At 48.2% G+C, this 26,536-nt stretch overlaps 1 protein-coding gene across 6 annotated transcripts in view; it reads left to right on the top strand.

The window, feature by feature from the left end:
* Positions 1-26,536, top strand: part of ahdc1 (AT-hook DNA binding motif containing 1) — a 160,551-nt gene that overhangs the window by 117,132 nt on the left and 16,883 nt on the right. For 3 of the 6 annotated variants that reach the window (XR_004415907.1, XM_033044860.1, XM_033044858.1), the window contains exons 2-3: positions 10,432-10,532; positions 17,679-17,716. The gene's annotated coding sequence lies outside the window, so the exon portion shown is untranslated. Of the gene's footprint in view, positions 1-9,403; positions 9,427-10,431; positions 10,533-11,724; positions 12,316-17,678; positions 17,717-26,536 lie in introns of those variants that run through there. The other 3 variants (XM_033044859.1, XM_033044863.1, XM_033044861.1) reach the window with 3 other exon arrangements.

Consider the following 26,536-nt stretch of genomic DNA (forward strand, 5'->3'; position numbering starts at 1 on the left):
TTTATTGTCACGCGTACCGAGGTACAGTGAAAAGCCTTTGTTGCGTGCTAACCAGTCAGCGGAAAGACTGTATACATCATTGCAATGTACACAGTGTACAGAGAGATACAGGATGAAGTGAATAATGTCCAGTAAACTCCAGTAAACTCCAATTACAGATAGTCTCTGCCCGCACGTGATCAATATCCCTCCTCTCCCTGCATATCCATGCGCCAATCCAAAAGTCTCTTAAACACCCCCACCCCCAGCAGCACGTTCCAGGCACCCACCCCCCTCTGAGAAAAACCAGCCCCGCTCATCTCCTTTAAACCCCCACCTTAAAGCAACGCCCTCCAGTTTAGTTGAGACATAGAGACATAGAAAATAGGTGCAGGAGTAGGCCATTCGGCCCTTCAAGCCAGCACCACCATTCATTGTGATCATGGCTGGTCGTCCCCTATCAATAACCCGTGCCCGCCTTCTCCCCATATCCCTTGACTCCACTAGCCCCTAGAGCTCGATCTAACTCTCTCTTAAATCCATCCAGTGACTTGGCCTCCACTGCCCTCTGTGGCAGGGAATTCCACAAATTCACAACACTGTGGGTGAAAAGGTTTTTTCTCACCTCAGTCTTAAATGACCTCCCCTTTATTCTAAGACTGTGGCCCCTGGTTCTGGACTCGCCCAACATTGGGAACATTTTTCCTGCATCTAGCTTGTCCAGTCCTTTTATGATTTTATATGTTTCTATAAGAACCCCCCCCTCATCCCAGTTCAGGTTATTACTGTCAGTTGTATCGAGGTACAGTGAAAAGCTTTTGTTTTAGAGCTATCCAGATAATGAAAAGACTACACATGATGACAATCAAACCATCCCCAGTGTATACAGGATAAAGGGAATAATGTTTAGTGGAAGATAGCCCAGTAAAGTCTGATTAAAGGTAGTTCAAAGCTCTCCAATGAGGTAGATAGTAGTTCAGGACCGCTCTCTAGTTGGTGAGAGGATGGTTCAGTTGTCTGATAACAGCCGGGAAGAAACTGTCCCTGAATCTGGAGGTGTGCGTTTGTTTTCACACTTCTGTACCTCTTGCCGGATGGGAGAGGGGAGAAGAGGGAGTGACCGGGGGTGCGACTGGTCCTTGATGATGCTGCTGGCCTTGCCGAGGCAGCGTGAGGTGTAGATGGAGTCGATGGAAGGGAGGTTGGTTTGTGTGATGGTCTGGGCTGCAATGTCCACAATTCGCTGCAATTTCTTGCGGTCTTGGATGGGGCTGTTCATAAACCAAGCTGTGATGTATCCTGATGTAAAATGCTTTCTGTGGCACATCTGAAGAAGTTGTTGATGACGGCCACCAATATTGGACGTTGTAGTTGAGTTTGACAATTGTATATACGTGTGGTATCTTCAGATCCGCTTGGACAGCATTTACAACAAAACGTTCCACCGTATCTCAGCACACATGACAATAATAACCCTAAACCTTCAATCCAATCTTCAAATGTTGAAGAAAGAACTGCAGATGCTGGAAAAATCATAGGTGAACAGAAATGCTGGAGAAACTCAGCGGGTGAGGCAGCATCTATGGAGCGAAGGAATAGGTGACGTTTCGGGTCGAGACCCTTTCCTTCGCTCCATAGATGCTGCCTCACCCGCTGAGTTTCTCCAGCATTTTTGTCGACCTCCAATCTTCGAATAGTACGCATGGGCATGCGCAGAACCAGAACCAGGGGTCACACAGTTTAAGGATAAGGGGTCGGCTATTTGGGATGGAGATGAGGAAAATCTTTTTTGCCCGGAGAGTTGTGAATCGGTGGAATTCTCTGCCACAGAAGGCAGTGGAGGCCAATTCACTGGATGTTTTCAAGAGAGAGTTAGATTTAGCTCTGGGGGCTAACGGAATCAAGGGATATGGGGAGAAAGTAGGAATGGGGTACTGATTGTGGATGATCAGCCATGATCACATTGAATGGCAGTGCTGGCTCGAAGGGCCGAATGGCCTACTCCTGCACCTATTGTCTGTGTTCATGAGAGTATGTGGCGCATGTACAGTGGTCTTCTTACACTGTGCTGTTTATGAGAGGCATCTTTGGAGATAGTTACTGTAATGCGATGTTCTATGTTGCATATGTTGTACACAGACTGGTGTCCTGTGCCTGTATTTGTTTATTTGTGAGATGGAGGGAGAGAGGGATACTTGTCAGCACTGTACAGCACGGTGGCGCAGCGGGTTGAGTTACTGCCTCACAGCGCCAGAGACCTGGGTTCCATCTTGACTATGGGTGCTGTCTGTACGGAGTTTGCACGTTCTCCCCGTGACCTGCGTGGGTTTTCTCCCAGATCTTCGGGTTCCTCCCACAGTCCAAAGATGTACAGGTTTGTAGGTTGATTGGCTTGGTGTAAATGTAAATTGTCCCTAGTGTGTGTAGGATAGTAGTGTGCGGGGATCGCTGGTCGGTGCAGACTTGGTGGGGCCGAAGGGCCTGTTTCTGCGCTGTATCTTTAAACTAAACTAAAAGAGGCACATTGTGGGATAGTTCTTGTACTTGTGTGATGCTCTATATCTTGCATATGTTGCACAGACTATTGTGTGTGTGCGCGTGTGTGCGTGTGCTTGCGTGCGTGTGCGTGTGCTTGTGTGTGCGTGTTTGTGCGCGTGCGTGTGCTTGCATGTGCGTGCATGTGCGTGCGTGTGTGTGCGTGTGCGTGCATGTGCGTGTGTGTGCGCGTGCGTGTGTGTGTGCGCGTGCATGTGCTTGCATGAGCGTGTGCGTGTGCTAGCATGTGCGTGTGTGTGCTTGCGTGTGTGTGCATGTGTGCTTGCGTGTGCATGTGTGTGTGCGTGTGCTTGCATGTGCGCGTGTGTGCGTGTGTGATTGCGTGTGCATGTGTGTGTGCGTGCGTGTGCTTGCATGTGCGTGTGTGTGTTTGCGTGTGCGTGCGTGTGCTTGCATGTGCGTGTGTGCATGTGTGTGTGTGTGTGCTTGCATGTGCGTGTGTGCATGTGTGTGTGCGTGCGTGTGCTTGCGTGTGCGTGTGTGCTTGCGTGTGCGTGTGTGTGTGTGTGCATGTGTGTGTGCGTGCTTGCATGTGCATGTGCGTGTGTGTGATGGGTGGGGGGGGGGGGAGAGATGCTTGTCCTCACTCAGTTTGCAAACAACTGCATATCCACTCTAACCACAAAGTGTTGGGGGAACCCAGCGGGCCAGGCGGCATCTGTGGAGGGAATGGACAAACGATGTTTTGTGTCGGGGCCGATGGAGTCGTGAGCAGAAAGCTGGAAAAGGGGAGGGTGGGGAAAAAGCCGGGCAAGTGATAGGTGGATACAGGTGAGGGGTGAGGGGGGTGATTGTCAAACAGGTGGAGTACAGGGCCTGTCCCACTGATGCGACATGTCGCGGGGCGACACAGCCTGTATGGTGGTGAGCAGCCGCCCAAAGAGTTGTACCTTTTTCTGGTCACCGCTGGATTTTCAACATGTTGAACATTTTCAGCCACCTGCTGCAACTATGATGGCCTTCATCAGTCGGAGTATTGAGTGTAGACGTTGGGAGGTCATGTTGCAGTTGTATAAGACGCCGGTCAGGCCGTCTAATAAATGATGTTTTATTTATTTATTTTGATGTTACTTGACTGTAAGGAAAATCCATTTTGTTGTCTCTAATATGAGATAATGACAATACATTGAATACAATGCAATACAATAGTATTGTTTGGTTCTGGGCACCATGTTGTAGGAAAGGTGTTGTCAAGTTGAAAGGGGTGCAAAGAGGTTACAAGGATGTTGCTAGGACTCGAGTCAAGTCAAGTCAGTTTTATTTCTATAGCAGATTTAAAAACAACCCTCGTTGACCTTTACATCAGTGCAGGTACTAAGATGCTACATACAGTGGGTCTGAGCTACAGGGAGAGGTTGAGCAGGCTGGGACTCTATTCCTTGGAGCGCAGGAGGATGAGGGGTGATCTTATAGAGGTGTATAAAATCATGAGAGGAATAGATCGGGTGATCGCACAGCCTTTTACCCAGAGTGGGGTTATTGACAATACACAATAGACAATAGGTGCAGGTGTAGGCCATTCGGCCCTTCGAGCCAGCACCGCCATTCAATGTGATCATGGCTGATCATCCCCAATCAGTACCCCGTTCCTGCCTTCTCCCCATATCCCCTGACTCCGCTACCTGTAAGAGCCCTATCTAGCTCTCTCTTGAAAGTATCCAGAGAACTGGCCTCCAATGCCCTCTGAGGCAGAGAATTCTACAGACTCACAACTCTCTGTGAGAAAAAGTGTTTCCTCATCCCCGTTCTAAATGGCTTACTCCTTATTCTTAAACTAATCTGAATGATCGCAGCGGTCTCAAGGATGTAGGAGCGGGTTCCTGAATTGGAGATCGCGGCTTGCTTCTGGAGAGCAAAGGTGAAGGGGCTTCCACCGCCCCCCCCCCCCCCCCCCGCTGGAGTCTCTGTGTTTGTTGTTCCCCGAAGACCCGCATCCCACGGAGATCCCTGTGTGTGCCGCAAATTAGATAATTGAGTTGTTGTGTCTGGGTGGAGCCGGTCCCCGTAACTAAATAGCATTTTATGCCAAAATTATCATCTTAACTCGTGTCAAGCCTGAATTGCTGATGAGGAGAAACATACTGTTTGTGGAAACTAAGATAGAGACAATAGACAATAGGTGCAGGAGTAGGCCATTCAGCCCTTCAAACCAGCACTGTGATCATGGCTGATCATCCAGAATCAGTACCCCGTTCCTGCTTTCTCCCCATATCCCTTGATTCCGTTAGCCCTCAGCAGAAAACCTGACTTGGGGGTAAGTGACTTGGGAAGGTTTGTGGGTTTGGATGTGCACCTGGAGTGATTGTTGACTGGGCCACTCCACTACAGGAGGTGATGATACAGTCACTGTGTGGTTGTGTTTGTCGATAGTGTTTCAGGCCGTTAGCCTTTACTTTAGAGATACAGCGTGGAAACAGGCCCTTCGGCCCAACGAGTCCGGATCACCCCGTATACTAGCACCATCCTACACACACTAGGGACAATTTACAATTTTACCGAAGTCAATTAACTTACAAACCTGCACGTCTTTGGAGTGTGGGAGGAAACCGGAGCACCCAGAGAAAACCCACGCAGGCCACGGGGAGAACGTATGTACTAACTCCGTACAGACAGCGCCCGTGGTCAGGATCGAACCTGTGTCTCTGGCGCTGTGAGGCAGCAACTCTACCGCTGCGCCACTGTGGGCTTTGGACTTGGATTTTTAAGACTTAGAAGGAAATGATCCTAATGCAAGCCAATGGGATCAGTGCAGTAGACAGGACCAGCATGGACATGGTGGGCCGAAGGGCCTGTTTCTGCGCAGTACAACACAATGACTATGGGGATAGGTGTTCCACCTCATCTGGAAACTGACTGAAGATTGTGCCTGTGTTTACTGGAGGCGTTTAGATTTGGGGGGGGGGGGTTTGGTTTCATTATTGTCACGTGTACCGAGGTGCATGGAAAGATTTCGTGCTAACTAGTCAGCGGAAAGACAATACGTGGTTCCAATCGAGCCGCCCAATAGTGTACAGATACGGGACAAATGGAATAACATTGAGTGCAAGATAAAGTCCGATTAAAGATAGTCTGAGGCTCTCCGATGAGGTAGGTCAGGACCGTTCTAGTTGGTGACAGGATGGTTCAGTTGCCTGATAATTCACACTTGCATTAATGAGCCAACGAAGAGGAGGTTTCTGGAGGAACGATGTGGCATGAGAGTGGCACGGTGGGCCAGTGGTAGAGTTGCCGGAGACCCGGCTTCGATCCTGACTACGGGTGCTGTCTGTACGGAGTTTGCACGTTCTCCCCGTGACCCGCGTGAGTTTTCGCCCACATCTTCAGTTTCCTCCCACACTCCAAAGACGTACAGGTTTGTAGGCCAATTGACTTGGACTGAATTGTAAATTATCCCTAGTGTGTGTAGGACGGTGTTAAGGGCCTGTCCCACTTGGCGATTTTTTCAGCGACTACCGGCATCATTGACTGACGTATCAGGTCACCGAATAAATCCGCGGCGTGACGACGTATCGACGCGCGGTGTTTTTTCAAGTGTCGCAACATTTCTTTTGTTGCCGCTGGATTTTGAAATGTTCAAAATCGTTTGCCGATACTGATATGACTCCGGCAGTCGCCGAAAAAATCGCCAAGTGGGACAGGCCCTTTAGTGTACGAGGATCGCTGGTCGGTGCAGACCCGGTGGGCCAAAGGGGCCTGTTTCCATGTTGTATCTCTGAACTAAACTAACAAATTTAACATCAACAAGATGTTCAGTAGTGATGCATTTGGCGTAATTTGTCCCCCCGCGAATTATATAATCTTATTGTGTTCATAGCCGGACTAAAATCAGCTTTGGAGTTCAAATAAAGGCCCAGAAGCCTCTGGCATGAAATGGGGGCAGCGGTGAGCCCAGGATGTCTCTCGTCTCCCTCTCCCTTGACTCTGTCTGATGAAGAATCTCGACCCGAAAAACATCCCCCATTCCTTCTATCCAGAGATGCTGCCTGACCCGCTGAGTTACTCCAGCATTTGGTGCATCGTCCCCTTTGATCCATCCTTTTCACACCTTACCCTTCCATATCTCTAGTCTCCCTCTCCTTTGACTCAGACTGAAGAAGGGTCTTGACCCAAAACGTTAACTATTCCTTCTGTCCAGAGATGCTGCCTGTCCCGCTGAATTACTCCAGCTTTTTATGTCTACGGTTGAAACCAGCGTCTGCAGTTCCTTCCTACATAAAACAAATTCCTTGTTAGATTGTAGTTGCTGACATAATGGCTCATATCGTGCAGTGTCCAGGACCCTGATGGAGGGTCACCAATGAGGTAGATAGTAGTTCAGGACCGTTCTCTAGTTGTGGTAGGATGGTTCGGTTGCCTGATAACAGCTGGGAAGAAACTGTCCCTGAATCTGGAGGTGTGCCTTTGTTTTCACACTTCTGAAGGATAAATATATTTAAAAAACTAAGAAACTACTGAACAGGTTTCTCAGAAGATTTGGGAAAGGTTTATTTACTATTTTTGAATGTCCGCTCTCTTCCTGGGCAAAGCGCAGATGAGAAGCTTTGCCAAGAAGAAGAAATGCAGCCGGTACTCCCAGCAGAGTCGGGATTATGTGGTGAGGAGGTGAGCAGGTATCAAACTCTTGAAGGACTGGTTATTTTATGAAGGCGCACTGTGTTTGCCTGACGTTGCAGGAGGGTGTGGAGGGGTTGTGTGGTTGTGCACTCGCTGCTCAATGTTATTTCCAATTAACTCAACTCGGGAGTCATGAGTTTTATTGTCATGTGCCCCAAACCAGAACAATGACATTCTTAAGGACCTGTTTTTCGGCGACTGTCGGCATCACTGACTGGCGTATCAGGTCACCGATGACTTATTAACGCGCGCTGTTTTTTCAAGTGTCTTACCCCGCAACTTTTTTTGTCGCCGCTGGAGTTTGAAACGTTCAAAATCTTTTGGGCGACACCGATATGACGCCGGCAGTCGCCGAAAAAAATCGCCAAGTGGGACGGGCCCTTAACTTGCAGCCGCAAGAAACCTAATACTCTGTAGAACCCATGATAAACGCCAACAAACGTCATGTACATATACAGGGCGGCACGGTGGCGCAGCGGTAGAGTTGCTGCCTCACGGCGCCAGAGACCCGGGTTCAAACCTGACTACGGGCGCTGTCTGTACATTCTCCTTGTGACCTCGTGGATTTTCTCCGGGTGCTCTGGTTTCCTCCCTGAGAGAATGGAGCAGCTGGGCTTGTACACTCTGGAGTTTAGAAGGATGAGAGGACATCTTATTGAAACGTATAATATTGTTAAGACTTTGGACACACTAGAGGCAGGAAACATGTTCCCGATGTTGGGGGAGTCCAGAACCAGGGGCCACACAGTTTAAGAATAAGGAGTAAGCCATTTAGAACGGAGACGAGGAAACACTTTTTCTGACAGATAGTGGTGAGTCTGTGGAATTCTCTGCCTCAGAGGGCGGTGGAGGCAGGTTCTCTGGATGTTTTCAAGAGAGAGCTAGATAGGGCTCTTAAAGATAGCGGAGTCAGGGGATATGGGGAGAAGGTAGGAACGGGGTACTGATTGGGGATGATCAGCCATGATCACATTAAATGGCGGTGCTGGCTCGAAGGGCCGAATGGCCTACTCCTGCACCTATTGTCTATTGTCTACACAGAGGGTGGTGGGTGCATGGAACGAGCTGCCAGAGGAAGTGATTGAGGCAACAACTGCAGAGGCCAAGTCAGTGGATATTTTTAAGGCAGAGATTGACAGATTATTGATTAGTGCGGGTGTCAGGGGTTATGGGGAGAAGGCAGGAGAATGGGGTTAGGAGGGAGAGATAGATCAGCCATGATTGAATGGCGGAGTAGACTTGATGGGCCGAATGGCCTAATTCTGCTCCGTTTACTCATGAACTTGTGACCATGTAACAGCCATTTGGACGGGTACATGGATGGGAAAGGGTTAGAGGGATGTTGGTTGGCATCTTGGTTAGCATGGGGGAGTTGGGCCGAAGGGCCTGTTTCTGTGCTGACTGACTCCATGAGAAGCAGACAAGGTCGTAGTTTCATATTTGTTGTCCATTTGAGCGCCGCAGGGACTGGGTTAGTTCAGAGATACAGCGCGGAAACAGGCCCTTCGGCCCGTCGAGTCCGTGCCGACCAGCGATCCCCCCCCCACACTAACACTATCCCACACACACGAGGGACAATTTACAATTTTACACCAAGCCAGTTAACCTACGGACCCGCAAGTCTTTGGAGTGTGGGGGGGAAACCGGAGCACCCGGAGAAAACCCACGTGGTCACGGGGAGAACGTACAAACTCCGTACAGACAGCGCCCGTAGTCAGGATCGAACCCAGGTCTCCGGCGCTGTGAGGCAGCAACTCTACCCGCTGCGCCACCGTGCCACACTGGGGCAGAAGCTTGATATAACTGGTTTGGAACTGGAGTGCGCTGGTGAAATATTGTCACGTGGTGATTTAGCGGGCGGCTTTAAAGACACAACGTGGACCACAGTTTTGCCCCAGTTCGTGGGCAGAAATCTCCTTTAAGAACTCGCAAATTATCCAAGTGGGTCATTGCCGAGGTTATTTAACCTGATGCAACTTGTCAGCCACGTGCATTCATTCATTCATTCCTGTTGGACCTGTTGTAGGTGTCGGGCCTCCTCCTGTGACTGAGTGGAGGATGAGACTGTGTAACACACACACTGCCCACAGTACATCATGGTGGTGTTGGCCCTCTGCACATGTACAATCACCCCTCCACACCAAGACAGGCACAGTGACTAAATAACTCCATCACTCAGTTCTTTATTATTAGTAAATACTTTGTTCCAAATAATCTTTGATTTATAACTTGAAGGTATCTTCTGCCCACAGTTCTACTGTGTGGGACTGAGAGGGGGTGAGCTGGGTGGGGGGCTGTGTGTGTGGGTGTGTGGTGCGTGCGTGCGTGTGTGCGCGTGTGTGTGTGTGTGTGTGCGTGCGTGTGTGTGCGTGCGTGTGTGTGTGCGCGTGTGTGTGTGTGTGCGTGCGTGTGTGTGTGCGCGTGTGTGTGGTGTGTGCGTGCGTGCGTGTGTGTGTGTGTGTGTGTGTGGTCTGTGTGTGTGCGTGTGTGTGCGTGTGTGGTCTGTGTGTGTGCGTGTGTGTGCGTGTGTGGTCTGTGTGTGTGCGTGTGTGTGCGTGTGTGGTCTGTGTGTGTGTGTGTGTGTGCGTGTGTGGTCTGTGTGTGTGCGTGTGTGTGTGTGCGTGTGTGTGCGTGTGTCTGTGTGCACTGCCTGCATTCTAATGTCTGTCTGGGATGCCGGCAGCACCAGCGCAGGAGCTGGAAATGAAGCCCCGAGTCCGAGTCCTACGTTAAAGCACTTTGTACCTCTGGGCAGGGAGAAAGAGGGATGGAGAGGGAGAGAAGGAGAGGTAGAGGAGAGAGAGAGAGAGAGGGAGATTTTCAGAAGTTGGTGGGAAGGAGAGAGAGAGCTGGGCGAGGAGAGCGTGATGATGCTAAGTTAACCGGGTGGTCTTTCCGGTGTCTGGCTGCAGGTCCCTCCAGTGGAATTGTAGTCCGCACATAGGTGTGTGTGTGTGTGTGTGTGTGAGGGAGAGATACTCCCCCTCCCCCTCTGTCTCTCCCCCTCTCCCCCTCTCCCCTTCACCCCCTCCCTGTCTCCCTGACTTGTACAAACTGAAGCAACCACTATATGTTCCACTCCAGCTGACAAGTCAGACTGCAGCACAGTGTATTTGTTTACAGTGCAGCCAGGGTTTGTGTCAGGCAGGGGGCTGTAGCTGTGGACAGGGGGGCCTGAATGTGTGATTTACTCCAGTTTTACCAGGAAGGATCCTACATTGACCTTCATGAAGAAACAAGTGCCTGTGTGCGTCAGTGTTATATCTACATTTTCCTTTACAGAATTCTCCTTCACAACACAGCATTAAAGAGGCAGATGGCTTCAACATTCATCAACATCTTTTCCAGGCAGTTTTAAAAAACAATTGGTACTGATGCTGAAGGTAACGAAACCTTGATTCTCTTCCACAATAGCGTTGTTAATTGGCCGGGGTAATTGTGGCTTGTGCTGATGGGGGGGGGGGATGTGTGTCGGGATGGGGGAGACCATGGGGGAGACCGAGGGGGAGACTATGGGGGTGACTATGGGGGGCCAGGGGAGACTATGGGGGAGACCGAGGGGGAGACTATGGGGGTGACTATGGGGGGCCAGGGGAGACTATGGGGGTGACTATGGGGGGCCAGGGGAGAAGAGGAACCACTCTGGGCAGGCGGGTGGGTGGGCTGAGGGATGATTGGCTTCCTGCATTGGGTGTGGAGCTCGTGCTGGAAGCTAATACCATGTGTCACACTGATCTGCTGCAAATTCCTGCTGCTGCTCTCACAAGTTTCTCAAGCCCAGCTTGTGTGTGTCTGCCTGTGTGTGTGTCTCTGTGTGTGTGTGTGTGTGTGTGTCTGCCTGTGTGTGTGTCTGCGTGTGTGTGTGTGTGTGTGTGTGTCTTCCTGTTTGTGTGTCTCTGTGTCTGTGTGTGTGTCTCTGTGTCTGTGTGTGTGACTATCTGTCTGCATGTGCGTGTGTCTGTCTGCGTGCGTTTGTATATCTGTGTAGGTGTGTGTCTGCATGTCTGTCTGCATGTGTGAGTGTGCGCCTGTGTGTGAGTGTGACTGTTTGTGTGTCGGTGTGAGTGACTGTGTGAGGGAATGTGACTATGTCTGTGCCTGTGTGTGCCTGTGCGTGTGAGTGTCTGCCTGTATCTCTGCATCTCTCTTCCTACATGTGTGTCTATTATTTCCCCGTCTCCCTTTGTGTGTGTGTGTGTGTGCGCGCCTTTGTGCGTGTGTGTGCGCCTGTGTGTGTGTGTGTGCGTGTGCCTGTGTGTGTGTGTGTGTGTGTGTGTGCGTGTGCCTGTGTGTGTGAGTCTGTGTGTGTGTGTGCGCGTGTGTGTAAGTGCGCCTGTGTGTGCCTGAGTGAGTGTGTAAGTGCGCTTGTGTGTAAGTGTGCCTGTGTGCGCCTGTGTGTGTGTGAGTGTGTGTGCACCAGTATGTGTGTGTGTGTGTGCACCAGTGTGTGTGTGCCTGTGTGTGTGTGTGCACCAGTGTGTGTGTGCCTGTGTGCGCCTGTGTGTGTGTGAGTGTGTGTGCACCAGTATGTGTGTGCCTGTGTGATTTGAGGGCATCTATCTCTGCTTCTTCTCTCCAGCAGGAGGGAGCTGGGGATTTTCTGCACAAAATGCAGTTGCCAATTAATCTCCTGAGCTCGGTTTTAAAATTGCTCCCTGCGAGAAAGAGAAAAAACCCCCTACTATGTTTTCTCCATTCACTGGCCTGTCATTGGTAAGGAAATAATAGTGGTGGACTTGTCCATCAGCAGCTGTGGAGGATTGAGCCTGTGATATGACTGGTACTGGCTGGCCGATCACTGTCTCCAGCTCCAGCTCGGCTCGCTGGCTGTCTGTCTGGCAATGTTGCAAGGCTGGGATCTGTGTTTTTTTGACTTGCACAGCAGAGGGTTTGGAAGAAGGTAATCGCAAATGAAGCAGGCCGGACATTCTGGGAAAATGCCTGCAATGTGTAGTGACACGACTTACATAAGAGGCACCTCCAGCTTACTGGAGGACAGCGGGAACTTACATAAAACCTTCACTAAATGGATAAATCAGGGGGCAAGGCGAGAGGCTGCAGCTGTACGCTGCAAAATTCCTTCTCCTGACTATAAACGGCCAACATTTCCTGTCGGATTTTTTTTCTTCCCCCTGCCGCTTTTCAGTGAAATAATGAGGGGGAACGGTGAGTAGCTCCTTAAAATGTGCTCTTTCTTTCACAGTGGTTCGGGCATGAATCAATCAACGCTGGGTGCCTGTTGTTCTGCTGTGTACGGTGTGATTCACCTGGAATATTGTTGAAAGGGTTAGGATTGCTGCTGTAGGTGGGGAAGCCTTTGTCTTGAGCCTGTGTCGAATGCAGCAGAGGAGAAGGCAGGCATAGGCAGCGAACAACTTGGATCCACTCCACCGCGGGGAGAGAGACTTGGAAATCGCCACTAATCTGTTTCCGAAACTGGCTGCGTTAACCCATTCGTTGCACGACAGGATCCTTTTCTGCCTAGCTCTCTCTCTCTGTGTGTGTGTGTGTGTGTGTGTGTGTGTGTGTGTGTGTGTGTGTGTGTGTGTGTGTGTGTGTGTGTGTCTCAGTGTGTGTGTGTGTGTGTGTGTAAAGCTCAGATACTGCGCCTGTCTGCAACAGCGTTTAAGAAGGAACTGCAGATGCTGGAAAATCGAAGGTAGACAAAAATGCTGGAGAAACTCAGCGGGTGCAGCAGCATCTATGGAGCTGAGGAAATAGGCAATGTTTCGGGCCGAAACCCTTCCGGGTTTCGGCCCGAAACGTTGCCTATTTCCAGAAGGGTTTAGGGCCTGAAACGTTGCCTATTTATTTCCTTCGCTCCATAGATGCTGCTACACCCGCTGAGTTTCTCCAGCATTTTTGTCTCCCCTCTGCTTGCAACAGTCTGTTTAAAAAAATAAATAAAATAAAATTAAGATAATGATGCCTGCTCTCTGCGCAGAGAGTGAGGCAAGGAAGATGGGTCACTGTTCAGGACAACTTGGTGGCTGCTGCTCGGTATTCACGTTTGATCATTTAGGTGGAATGTGGAAGCATTTACGACAATGGATAAGTGCCACCAATCCAATTACACCGTTTAAGCCACTTAAGGGAATATATGCAATTGTGTTAAAAAAAAAAAAAAAAAAAAGCTTCGGATTTTCCAGTGGAAAGGCAGCATATTTTCCCACACCGAATTATTATTTTTTTTTCAGGGACAAAAAGGGAACAAGGGTTTTGGCCCGAAACGTTGCCTATTTCCTTCCTGAAGGGTTTCGGGACGAAACGTTGCCTATTTCCTTCGCTCCATAGATGCTGCTGCACCCGCTGAGTTTCTCCAGCACTTTTGTCTACCTGTGGAGATATTGTGTTCAGTTCTGGGCACCGTGTTATGGGAAAGATGTTGTCAAGCTGGAGTGGGTACAGAGAAGATTTACGAGGATGTAGCCAGGACTAGAGGGTCTGAGTTATAGGGAGAGGTTGAGCAGGCTGGGTCTCTATTCCCTGGAGCGCAGCAGGATGAGGGGGGTGATCTTGCAGAAGGGTATAAAATAATGAGAGGAATAGATCGGATAGACACACAGAGCTTCTTGCCCAGAGTAGGAGAATCGAAGACCAGAGAACAAGGTTTAAGGTGAAGGGGAAAAGAGTTAACAGGAATATGAGGGGTAACTTTTCCACACGGTGGGCATATGGAACAAGCTGCCGGTGGAGGAAGTTGAGGGTGGGACTATCCCAACTTTTAAGAAACAGTTAGACAGGTACATGGTCTGAAGAAGGGTTTCGGCCCGAAACGTCACCTATTTCCTTCGCTCCATAGATGCCGCTGAGTTACTCCAGCTTTTTGTGTCTAAACCAGCATCTGCAGTTGCTTCCTGTACATGTAGAAACATAGACAATAGGTGCAGGAGTAGGCCATTCGGCCCTTCGAGCCTGCACCGCCATTCAATATGATCATGGCTGATCATCCAATTCAGTATCCTGTACCTGCCTTCTCTCCATACCCCCTGATCCCTTTAGCCACAAGGGCCACATCTAACTCCCTCTTAAATATAGCCAACGAACTGGCCTCAACTACCTTCTGTGGCAGAGAATTCCACAGATTCACCACTCTCTGTGTGAAAAATGTTTTTCTCATCTCAGTCCTAAAAGATTTCCCACTTATCCTTAAACTGTGACCCCTTGTCCTGGACTTCCCCAACATCGGGAACAATCTTCCTGCATCTAGCCTGTCCAACCCCTTAAGAATTTTGTAAGTTTCTATAAGATCCCCCCTCAATCTTCTAAATTCATGTAGATGCCATCGGTTAGGAATCTTACTTGTATTTGTCTTCTCTGGGTATTCAGACAGATTTTACTCATCGTATACTCATCTCGTTTTTGAATCGATTGCCTGCTGTTCAGCGAGAGGCTGGCTGGCATTGAAACATTTACTGGATCTTTACAGAACTCCATCCAGTTCGTTCTCTGCCAGCTTCCATTTGGCCTTGACTTCCTCAGTGCTTTTTCTGTGTGTGTTTCTGACAGAAATCAACCAACTGTTAACACAGATTACAATGCTTTGTGCCAAGGTTACAGTCTGGGAAGGTATGGATAACCATGGCAACCAACATTTCATCACCCAATTGTTGCACTATTTATCCAATGAAGTTTGAACTCATGTTTAAATGCATTGGGAAGAAGCAGTCTACTGAGAATCTGATTCTTAAAGCAACAGTTCAAGAAGGAACTGCAGATGCTGGAAAAATCGAAGGTAGACAAAAATGCTGGAGAAACTCAGCGGGTGAGGCAGCATCGATGGAGCGAAGGAATAGGTCTGAAGAAGGGTCGTGACCCGAAACGTCACCTATTCAGCCACGATTGAATGGCGGAGTAGACTTGATTGGCCAAATGACCTAATTCTGCTCCGAAACCGTATGAAATTGTACAAGGCCCTGACCTCCCATTTACCTCATTGGAGACCTTTGAACTATCTTCAATCTGTCTTTATTGGACTTTGATGTTATATCTTGCACTACATGCATTGCACTAAAGTGTCATAAAAGTCTAAATGAGTGGCGCAGCGGGTAGAGCTGCTGCCTCACCAAGCGCCAGAGACCCGGGTTCAATCCTGACTACAGGTGCCGGCTGTACGGAGTTTGTACCTTCTCCCTGTGACCTGCGTGGGTTTTAAAAACATAGAAACATAGAAAATAGCTGCAGGAGGAGGCCATTCGGCCCTTCGAGCCAGCACCGCCATTCATTGTGATCATGGCTGATCGTCCCCAATCAATAACCCGTGCCTGCCTTCTCCCCATATCCCTTGACTCCACTCGCCCCTAGAGCTCTATCTAACTCTCTCTTAAATCCATCCAGTGACTTGGCCTCCACTGCCCTCTGTGGCAGGGAATTCCATAAATTCACAACTCTGGGTAAAAAAGTTTTTTCTCACCTCAGTCTTAAATGACCTCCCCTTTATTGTAAGACTGTGGCCCCTGGTTCTGGACTCGCCCAACATTGGGAACATTTTTCCTGCGTCTAGCTTGTCCAGTCCTTTTATAATTTTATATGTTTCTATAAGATTCCCCCTCATCCTTCTAAACCCCAGTGAATGCGAGCCTAGTCTTTTCAATCTTTCCTCATATGACAGTCCCGCCATCCCAGGGATCAATCTGGTGAACCTACGCTGCACTGCCTCAATCACAAGGATGTCCTTCCTCAAAATAGGAGACCAAAACTGTACGCAATACTCCAGATGTGGTCTCACCAGAGCCCTATACAACTGCAGAAGAACCTCTCTACTCCTATATAGGTTTTCTCCGGGATTTCGGGTTTCCTCCCACATTCCAAAGACGTATAGATTTGCAGGTTAATTGGCTTGGTGTAAATGTAAATTGGCGCTAACGTGTAGGGTAGTGTTCGTGTCCGGGGATCGCTGGTCGGAGCGGAATCGGTGGGCCGAAGGGCCCGTTTCTTCGCTGTATTTCTAAACTAAACCATTGGAGTAAGAATATACAGGGAGACGGGACATATGGCAGTTGATGTTAAAACTGTTGACACTCTTCTCGAGAGTATGGAACTATTTATTCAATGCGAGATAATAGATGGGCCACCAAACATTCCTGATCACTGACAGTTTTGTTAAATGTTCGCGCTGGAATTGATGTGAAATTGTTTGCAGACGGGCTCGGAGGTTGGTCGGAGTCTGGGATGTTGGAGTGACAGTAATTCCGACTGCCAGTTCGAATCTACCTGGAACGACCCAAGTAATCTGGGGTGTGGAGGGACTGGGGATAATGTCTCCCCATCACTGCCTGATTATTGGCATGGGATTGATCAGTGTGGACTTAGATAGACACATGAAAGGGACAGTTTCCCCGGGCTCCGGGGGAACGGGCGATGGACTGGGATTGACAGGATTATTCTTCAAGAAGCTACAGTTTAGTTTATTGTCACGTGTACCGAGGTACAGGGGAAAGGTTTTGTTGCTCGCTAACCATAGAAACGTGGACACCAACCCGTGTCCTCCCTGGCATTCATTCAACTGAGTCTTGAGTTTTTTCCATTTGCTGTTGGCTATGCTATCTGTGAATTAGTGTAGAGATACAGGCCCTTCGGCCCATCGAGTCCGCGCCGACCATCGATCACCCGCTCACACTAGTTCTGTGTTATCCTACTTTTCTCATCCACTCCCTACACACTGGGGGGCAAATTTACAGGGGGGGCCGATTAACCTACAAACCCGCACGTCTTTGGGATGTGGGAGGAAACCGGATCACCCGGAGAAAACCCACGTGGCCACAGGGAAGAACGTGAAAACTCCACACAGACAGCACCCAAGGTTTGGATCGAACCTGGGTCTCTGGCGCTACAAGGCAGCCGCTCCACCCGCTGCACCATTGTGCCACTAAAGACTTGTATAGCACTTAAACAGGCCCTTCGGCCCATCTCGTCCATGCCGACCAAGTTGGCACAGTGGGAGAGTCACATTTGACCCATTGCTCTCTAAACCCTACCTGTCCACATATCTGTCCAAATGTCTTTTGAAACTCGTGATTGTATCGGCTTGTGCAGCTTCCAGTGACCAGAGATGACTCTCTACCCCAGAGACCCGGGTTCAATCCTGACCACGGGTGCTGTCTGTACGGAGTTTGCACGTTCTCCCTGTGACCTGCGTGGGTTTTCTGCCAGATCTGCGGTTTCCTCCCACACTCCAAAGACGTGCAGGTTTGTAGGTTAATTGGCTTGGTGTAAATGTTAAATTATCCCTAACGTGTGTAGGATAGTGTCAGTGTGCGGGGGTCGCTGGTCGGTGCACAAGAAGCACAAGACGCCATCGTATCCAGATGCCGAGAAGTGTGGCCTTGTGAAGTGAACTCGATAAGATGACCTGGCAGTGCGGACTCGGTGGGCCGAAGGGCCTGTTCCCGTGCTGTACCTTTAAACTAAACGAAAGACCACTATAGTTAAATACAACTGATCAGATTTTAACTTGTGCATCTTTCTGAGATTTTATTCTTTGATATATTAATTCTATCATCATATCTGTGTTCTTTTTTTATTCTTAGGGATGTACTGAACAAGAGGAGACATGTCACAATTAAAGGTAAGATATTTCCTCGTACTAAGCAAGTCTTGAGACAATGCTAATTTTTTTAATTTAATTTCCCAGTGTCACATTGGGGTTTGTTAATATTGTTAAGTAAATAGCAGCTCTTTGATTTGAATATGCCAAATGACTTTAAATTGTAATTTGGAACCCCGTATAGGACATTAATTTGCCATTGGCTAGACTCTTGTTCCAAAGTCTGTAGTTGTGACATCTTCCTTCTAAATACTTTATGAAACAATTCTGAGTCTCACGGTACCTTGAGTGGCAGAGAATAAAAACACAACAGATGAACAAGTGTCATTTCCCTTCCTGAAGTTACAATATGAACCACCCCCCAATCTCCTTATGAACAACACATTGACTCAGTTTAATGGGCATCTATCACCCCGACATCTTAGGATCGAAATCGAGGCCTAGAGATAGGTTGAGTTTAGTTTAGAGACTCAACATAGAAACAGGCCCTTCGGCCCATTGAGTCCACGCCGCCCATCGATCACCCATTCACACTAGTTCTATGTCATCCCTCTTTCTCATCCACTCCCTACACAATCTACAGAGGGCCAATTAGCTTACAAACCTGCACGTCTTTGGAACGTGGGAGGAAACCGGAGCACCCGGAGGAAACCCACGCGGTCACGGGGAGAACGTGCAAACTCCGTACAGACAGCGCCCGATGTCAGGATGGAACCTGCGTCTCTGGCAGCGTGAGGACCAGTGCCTCCCACCGCATTGCCCTAAAGACAGATACTCATACTCTGTGTTTAAGAAGGAACTGCAGATGCTGGAGAAACTCAGCGGGTGCGGCAGCATCTATGGAGCGAAGGAAATAGGCAACGTTTTGGGTTGAGTTGGGTCTAGATGCGAAACATCACCCATTCCTTCTCTCCAGAGATGCTGTCTGTCCCGCTAAGTTACTCCAGCTTTTTGTGTCTATCTTCAGTTTCAACCAGCATCTGTAGATCCTTCACTATCCAAGTCTGTGGAATTCTCTGCCTCAGAGAGCGGTGGAGGCCAGTTCTCTGGATGTTTTCAAGAGAGAGCTAGATAGGGCTCTTAAAAATAGCGGAGTCAGGGGATATGGGGAGAAGGCAGGAACGGGGTACTGATTGGGGATGATCAGCCATGATCACATTGAATGGCGGTGCTGGCTCGAAGGGCCGAATGGCCTACTCCTGCACCTATTGTCTACTAGGGAATATTGGTCAGATATTCTTACCATGTTTATAAGTGATAGGAGCAGAATTAGGCCATTCGGCCCATCAAGTCTACTCCATCCTAATCTCTCTCTCCCTCCTAACCCTATTCTCCTGCCTTCTCCCCATAACCCCTGACACCCGCACTAATCAATAATCTGTCAATCTCCACCTTAAAAATATCCGCTGACTTGGCCTCCACAGCCGTCTGTGGCAATGAATTCCACAGATTCACCACCCTCTGACTAAAGAAATTCCTCCTCATCTCCTTTTGAAAGGAACGTCCTTTAATTCTGAGGCTGTGGCCTCTGGTCCTGGACTCTCCCACTAGTGGAAACATCCTCTCCACATCCACTCTATCCAGGTCTTTCACTATTCGAAATGTTTCAACGTGGTCCCTCCCCCCCTCATGCTAAATGATTAACTTCTGATGAATGAAGGCTGGATTTCCCTTGCTTCTGATGACCCAGTGCACACACACACACACACACACCACCAGCTGAGCACGTGATCATTTGAACCTGGCTGTGGTTCCACCCATGTTTCAGCATTGGACTAAATAAACTCTCTGAGCTGAAGCGATCTCCTCTGGCCTGTGCCAGGAGTATGTCATAATGCAAGGCACTGCTTCCAGCAGTGGAAAGCTAAACATGTAAGTGGGGGAAGTTAACTCCTTAACCAGCTGCCAAATATTTTCCCAGCTAAATCATTTTATTTGTTCAACAACGTCACCCAAAGTTCGTCCCAGATGAACTGCCAAAGAAACTGGAAATATAAACAGGTCCCAGTACATGAGGTCGTCGGGAATAGGGGCAGAATTAGGCCATTCGACCCATCGAGTCTACTCCGCCATTCATCATGGCTGATCTATCTCTCCCTCCTAACCCCATTCTCTTGCCTTCTCCCCATAACCCCTGACACCCGTACTAATCAATAATCTATCTATCTCTGCCTTAAAAATATCCACTGACTTGGCCTCCACAATGAATTCCACAGATTCACCACCCTCTGACTAAAGAAATTCCTCCTCATCTCCGTCCTAAAAGAATGTCCTTTAATTCTGAGGCTGTGACCTCTAGTCCTAGACTCTCCCACTAGTGGAAACTTCCTCTCCTCGTCCACTCTATCCAGGCCTTTCACTATTCTGTACGTTTCAATGACTTCAGGACTCGAGCGGCAGCTTTCAATTGCGTTGATTACAAAGACACAAGAGAGGGCAGATGCTGGAATCTGGAGCAAAAACCAAACGCTGGACGAACTTCCTCCAGCACTTTGTTGTTTTAATATCACATTACATTGCATTTTTAAGTTTGAAGTAAATCTGTAAAACATAACAGTCCAAGTAGATTAAACAACACTGGGAATAAGTGGCGCAGAAAATGGTTTCAAAACATATACTGAGGTAAATCACACACACGCGCACACACACACACGTATGTAGGAACACGCGCACACACACACACACACGTATGTAGGAACACGCACACACACGCGCACACACACACACGTATGTAGGAACATGCACACACGCGTACACACACAGGAATATACACATGCGCACACACACACACACACACACACACGTATGTAGGAACACGCACAGGAATATACACATGCGCACACACACACACACACGTATGTAGGAACACGCACACACGCGTACACGCACAGGAATATACACATGCGCGCGCACACACACACACACGTATGTAGGAACACGCACACACGCGTACACACAGGAATATACACATGCGCGCACACACACACGCGCATACACACACACACGTATGTAGGAACACACACACACCCACACACACACGTATGTAGGAACACACACACACACACACACACACACACACACACACACCCACACATGTATGTAGGAACACGCTCACACACGTACACACACAGGAATATACACATGCGCGCACACACACACACACACACTGAACTTTTCCATCCAAATTTCTTCCTCAAGATAACATAAAATTCTCCAATGAAGCTGTCCTTCATTTCCCAACTTGGCACATCACGCATCTCAAAGTTTAATATTTAATTCACCAAGTTCAGATAACTAGCCAATCCATACAATACAGTCCAGCTCATGAACAGGCCCTTCGGCCCACAATGTCCGTGCTAAACATGATGCCAAGTTGAACTAATCCCCTCTGCCTGCACGTAATCCATGTCCCTCCATTCCCTGCATATCCACGCGCCTGTCTAAAAGCCTCTTAAACACCACTGTCGTATCTGCCACCGCCACCGCCACCGCCACCACCACCACCACCACCACCACCACCACCACCGCCCCCACCACCACCACCACCCCCGCCCCCGCCACCGCCACCGCCACCGCCACCGCCACCCCCACCACCACCACCACCGCCACCACCACCACCACCCCTGGCCGCCCGTTCCAGCAGCAGTGGCATTTAGCAAGTGCCAGTTCTAGATGGGATTTGTGTTTCAATGAAGCTCTAACTAATGCCATCTTTGCCTTGAGTAAAGAGGGCAGACTTCAACACCACGGAAGGTGTACCACAGCTCCATCAGACGGGCACATCCTTGGTGATGGTCTTCCAGTCAGTACCTCTACCAGGTCTTATTGAAAATGGGCAGGTCAGACACAAACACATATCTTAACATGCAGTCCACTGGGAAGTACCAAAGACTCTTACAGTCCTTAGCTAAATTAAATATCTTGTATTAAAGTATCATCCCATGTTATAAAGCGTAGCATTATAAAGCAGAATTAAATATTTCATTTTTCATCTAAATATGATCAATATTGTTCTTCATTTAATATTTAATAGTTCTAATTATAAAATGATAAACATGCTTTAAATGATCAAGGCGGTTGGTTGCAAAGAATAAGACCTATTGTCCTTCACTGCAGGTCTCCTGAACATATATTTGATCTGTTCCCAGTTCTTTGTGTCTTTGTCTCTTTCAATTTTTGCTTGAAGGTGTGAAAGCTCAGAACCAGAGAAAGGGTTACGATTCTCTGCTGCCGGTGCATTGTTTCAGCCTCCTATAGTGACAGGTTTAGATCTCCCTAATCATCCTTTGTTCCACGATCCCTGTAGCGGAGAATTCGTAAAACATCTCTCAGCTTGTCAAAGTCGTGTCAGCTCATAGCTCTCTCACCAATGAGTCAGGAGGTTCCTGGTCCAAGTGACTGCAGCCCCCCCCCAAAAAAACACAGGTTGCTCTGGGAGACACAAGGAACTGGAGGTGCCGGTTTACAAGAAAAGACACAAAGTGCTGCAGTAATTCAGAGGCATCTCTGGAGAGCATGCATAGGTGACATTTCAGGTCACAACCCTTCTTCAGTCTGAAGAAGGGTCCCAACCAAACATTACCTAAGTAGCTCTGGACCTATTAACGAGAGGGTATAGGTTTAGGGTGAAGGGGAAAAGATTTAATAGGAATCCGAGGGGTAACCTTTTCACGCAGTGGGTGTATGGAATGAGCTGCCGGAGGAGCAAGTTGAGGCAGGGACTGTCCCAATGTTTAAGAAACAGTTACACAGGTACATGGATAGGACAGGTTTGGAGGGATCTGGGCCAAATGCAGGCAGGTGGGACTAGTGTAGCTGGGACATGTTGGCTGGTGTGGGCAAGTTGGGCCGAAGGGACTGTTTCCACGCTGTATCACTCTGACTCTATGAGACTACATTTGGTTTCGGTCCCAGGTCTTTCGTAGAAACAGGGAGTTAAAGGAACTAATATTTGACCAGCAGCAAATCAGTGATCTGGTTTTTATTCCATGGATGTTTGTAGACTCTGGCTGTGCATGGATAGGCCAGGGCATTATCTGTGTCAGTGCCTGTACATTAATGTTTCATTGGCTGCAAAGAAATATGCAAGACAGAGGAAGTAGGGAATGTTTTATTCAAGAAACAAGGAATTCAAGTGCTGGTTCAGGAGTTGAGTCTAGGAGCAAAGAGGTCCTTCTGCAGTTGTACAGAGCCCTAGTGAGACCACACCTGGAGTATTGTGTGCAGTTTTGGTCTCCCAATTTGAGGAACGACATTCTTGCTATTGAGGGAGTGCAGCGTAGGTTTACGAGGTTAATTCCCGGAATGGCGGGACTGTCATATGCTGATGGAATGGAGCGGCTGGGCTTATACACTCTGGAGTTTAGAAGGATGAGAGAGGATTTCATTGAAACATATAAGATTGTTAAGGGTTTGGACACGCTAGAGGCAGGAAACATGTTCCCGATGTTGGGGGAGTCCAGAACCAGGGGCCACAGTTTAAGAATAAGGCCATTTAGAACGGAGACGAAGAAACACGTTTTCACCCAGAGAGTTGTGAGTCTGTGGAATTCTCTGCCTCAGTCAGGGGATATTGGGAGTCAGGGGATATGGGGAGTCAGGGGATATGGGGAGAAGGCAGGAACGGGGTACTGATTGTGGATGATCGGCCATGATCACATTGAATGGCGGTGCTGGCTCGAAGGGCCAAATGGCCTACTAAGTCATTTGTTGCCAGCCCTGTTTGTTCCTGATATTTTCTCACCTCCACCCCCCCCCCCCCCCCCCCCCCCCAATCTCTATGGAGGAGGGTCCCAACCTGAAACTTCACCCATGCTTTTTCTCTAGAGATGCTGCCTGGCCCGCTGGGTTCCACCAGCACTCTGTGTCCAGCGACATCAGTGATTTCATTCACAATAGACTAAAGAAATTCCTCCTCATCTCCTTTCTAAAGGTACTTTATTTTATTCTGAGGCTGTGACCTCTGGTCCTAGACTCTCCCACTAGTGGAAACATCCTCTCCACATCCACTCTATCCAGGCCTTTCACTATTCGGTAAGTTTCAATGAGTACCCCCTCATCCTTCTAAACTCCAGCGAGTACAGGCCCAGTGCCGTCAAACGCTCATCATACGTTAACCCACTCATTCCTAGGATCATTCTCGTAAACCTCCTCTGGACCCCCTCCAGAGCCAGCACATCACATCCTTCCTCAGATAAGGGGCCCAAAACTGCTCACAATACTCCAAATGCGGCCTGACCAGCACCTTATAGAGCCTCAGCATCACATCCTGTTTTTATATTCTAGTCCCCTCAAAATAAATGCTGGTATTCCATTTGCCTTCTTTACTACCGATTCAACTTGCAAATGAACTTTTTGGGGATCCTACACCAGCGTTCCCAAGCCCCCTTGTCCCTTTACACCTTTGATTTCTGAGTCTTGCCGAATCATAAACCATCTGAAGAAGGGTTTCGTCCCGAAACGTTGCCTATTTCCTTCGCTCCATAGATGCTGCTGCACCCGCTGAGCTTCTCCAGCACTTTTGTCTACCTTCGATTTTCCAGCATCTGCAGTTCCTTCTTAAAGAACCATAAACCATTCTGCCAGCAGTCTCAGTTGAAAAGGGGTTCCGTCTCCAGCAGGGAGTTGTGAGCAACACCATTGTGCCTGGTTGAACAGTTTACTGGCGAGGATAGACACGAAATGCTGAAGTAACTCAGCGGGACAGGCAGCATCTCTGGAGAAAAGGAATGGGCGACGTTTCGGGTTGAGACCCTTCTTTGGACAAGTTAAATTACAGTATCGCTAACATTGAATGGATGGCGTTGTATCCCCAGAATTCGTTGCCACAAAGGGCTCTGGAGGCAAAGTCAGTGAATATATTTAAGGCAGAGATAGATAGATTCTTGATTAGTACGGGTGTCAGAGGTTATGGGGAGAAGGCAGGAGAATGGGGTTAGGAGGAAGAGATAGTTCAGCCATGATAGAATGGTGATGTAGACTTGATGGGCCGAATGGCCTAATTCTGCTCCTACCATTTATGAACTTATGAAGGCATGTGTGTGATGGGATTGCACCTTTGGGTGCCAGCATGGAGCCGATAGGCCAAATGGCCTACTCTCATGTCTGAAAGGAAGGAATGAAAGCAGGTTCAAAATCAAATTGATCACAAGAAAATGACTTGAGTTAGAATGTATGGTTGTGATGCACCATTGTCTCTGGGCGGTGAGAATGGGAACGTTGACCTCCCTTGTCCCTTTTGTGCAGAGGTCAGTTAGTTTGAGGCTGAAAGTTCTCCATTGGAAAGTTTTCAGAACAAGAGGCCTGGGGAAGATGTGGCACAGAAGTAGCTGTGGACATTGGGAGATACTGTGAGATCATGTAGTCCAGCACGCAGGGGCTGGTTGGTATTAAGGACAGTTTGATGGCACGGCTGTTTGTGTGAAGCTCTCGTTGTCTCTGTTGTCAATGGGCCACGGAAGGACCATGGATGAAATGGGCAAACCGTGCTTCCCCCTCCCAGTCTTTGAGTAGACGCAACCCACATCCAATGGAGTTGCCATGTCCTCAGATCCTCTAACCTCCTTCAATAAGAATCCTTTAGTGTAACCACTGTTTGTAAAAGAGACTTGAAGTGAAGAAGCAAGGAATGGCAATGTCTCTGAATCATAGTCTCCTTAATACACCGCCTACATTTTCCAGCACAAAGCATTGGGATGAATGCAGACTACAAAGGCTTTGCACAGATCACGGTGGTGCAGCGGGTAGAGTAGCTGCCTTACAGCAAAATGCAGCGCCGGAGACCCGGGTTCGATCCCGACTTGGGGGGCTGTCTGTAAAGAGTTTGGACGTTCTCCCCGTGACCTGTGCATGGGTTTTTCTCAGAGATCTTCGGTTTCCTCCCACATTCCAAAGACGTGCTGGTATGTAGGTTAATTGGGTTGATAAATGTAAAAATTGTCCAACTTCCAGTCTAGTCCCTGGTGGACTCTTCGGAAGGCACAAGGTACCTCAGTGCACGTGTCAATAGACTAAACTCAACTGAACATCGAAATCAAGTTATTCACCAAGTCAATGGAAAAAAGCTATGCCTTAAGAGCACATTAATAAATGTTAAAATGTGAAACTTAAAGGCATCCCTATTGGCAGAATCAAAAATGGGGAGACATGGTGATAGTTATTTGAAGAATAAGCATTGCCTTGCCTGGAGTAGTTAACCTTCATACTTTATTTAAAATTGTTCTACTAAATTAAAGTTTCCATATAAATCTTAATCACATCAAATTAACACCTGAGGTTAGTTTGATATCGTAACTAAAATTATTGGTTCAGACGTTCTGCACTTTCTCCTAACAGTAAATTAATTAATTTCAAGATTTGAACTTTAAATTGAGTAGAACAACTGAAAATGCTGTATTTTAAAAAATGGAGCTGTCTGCTCTTATATTGTTGGCTAATCCTAGCTAACTTCACCGATAACATGTTTCTATGCCACTATAATCGAGCACATTTCATAGCCTACTGTATGGACTTGTGTAGATTGATAAATAGAGGGATCATATGTAGGGAAGTTATAAATAGATAGCCTGGTTTTTATTTTATTTTATTTTTTAATTTGTTTTGACCATAGGTGACTCCATAAACTGTAGCTGTTCACAAATCCAATGCTGTTAACATTAACATTCAAAGGAGGACATACATTTCACCAAATCACCAGCCAGCCATATTAACAATGTCTACTTCTGAAGGACCTTGTAATGGCTCTGAAGAATATGGGCCTCTGGAGCTAAAAGGCACTCACTATCCAAATGAATACATTTATAATCAACCCGACATGGGGTTTTACTCGCTAGAATTTAGAAG

The sequence above is a fragment of the Amblyraja radiata genome, chromosome 27 (genome assembly GCF_010909765.2).
Source record: "Amblyraja radiata isolate CabotCenter1 chromosome 27, sAmbRad1.1.pri, whole genome shotgun sequence".
Lineage (NCBI taxonomy): Eukaryota > Metazoa > Chordata > Chondrichthyes > Rajiformes > Rajidae > Amblyraja > Amblyraja radiata.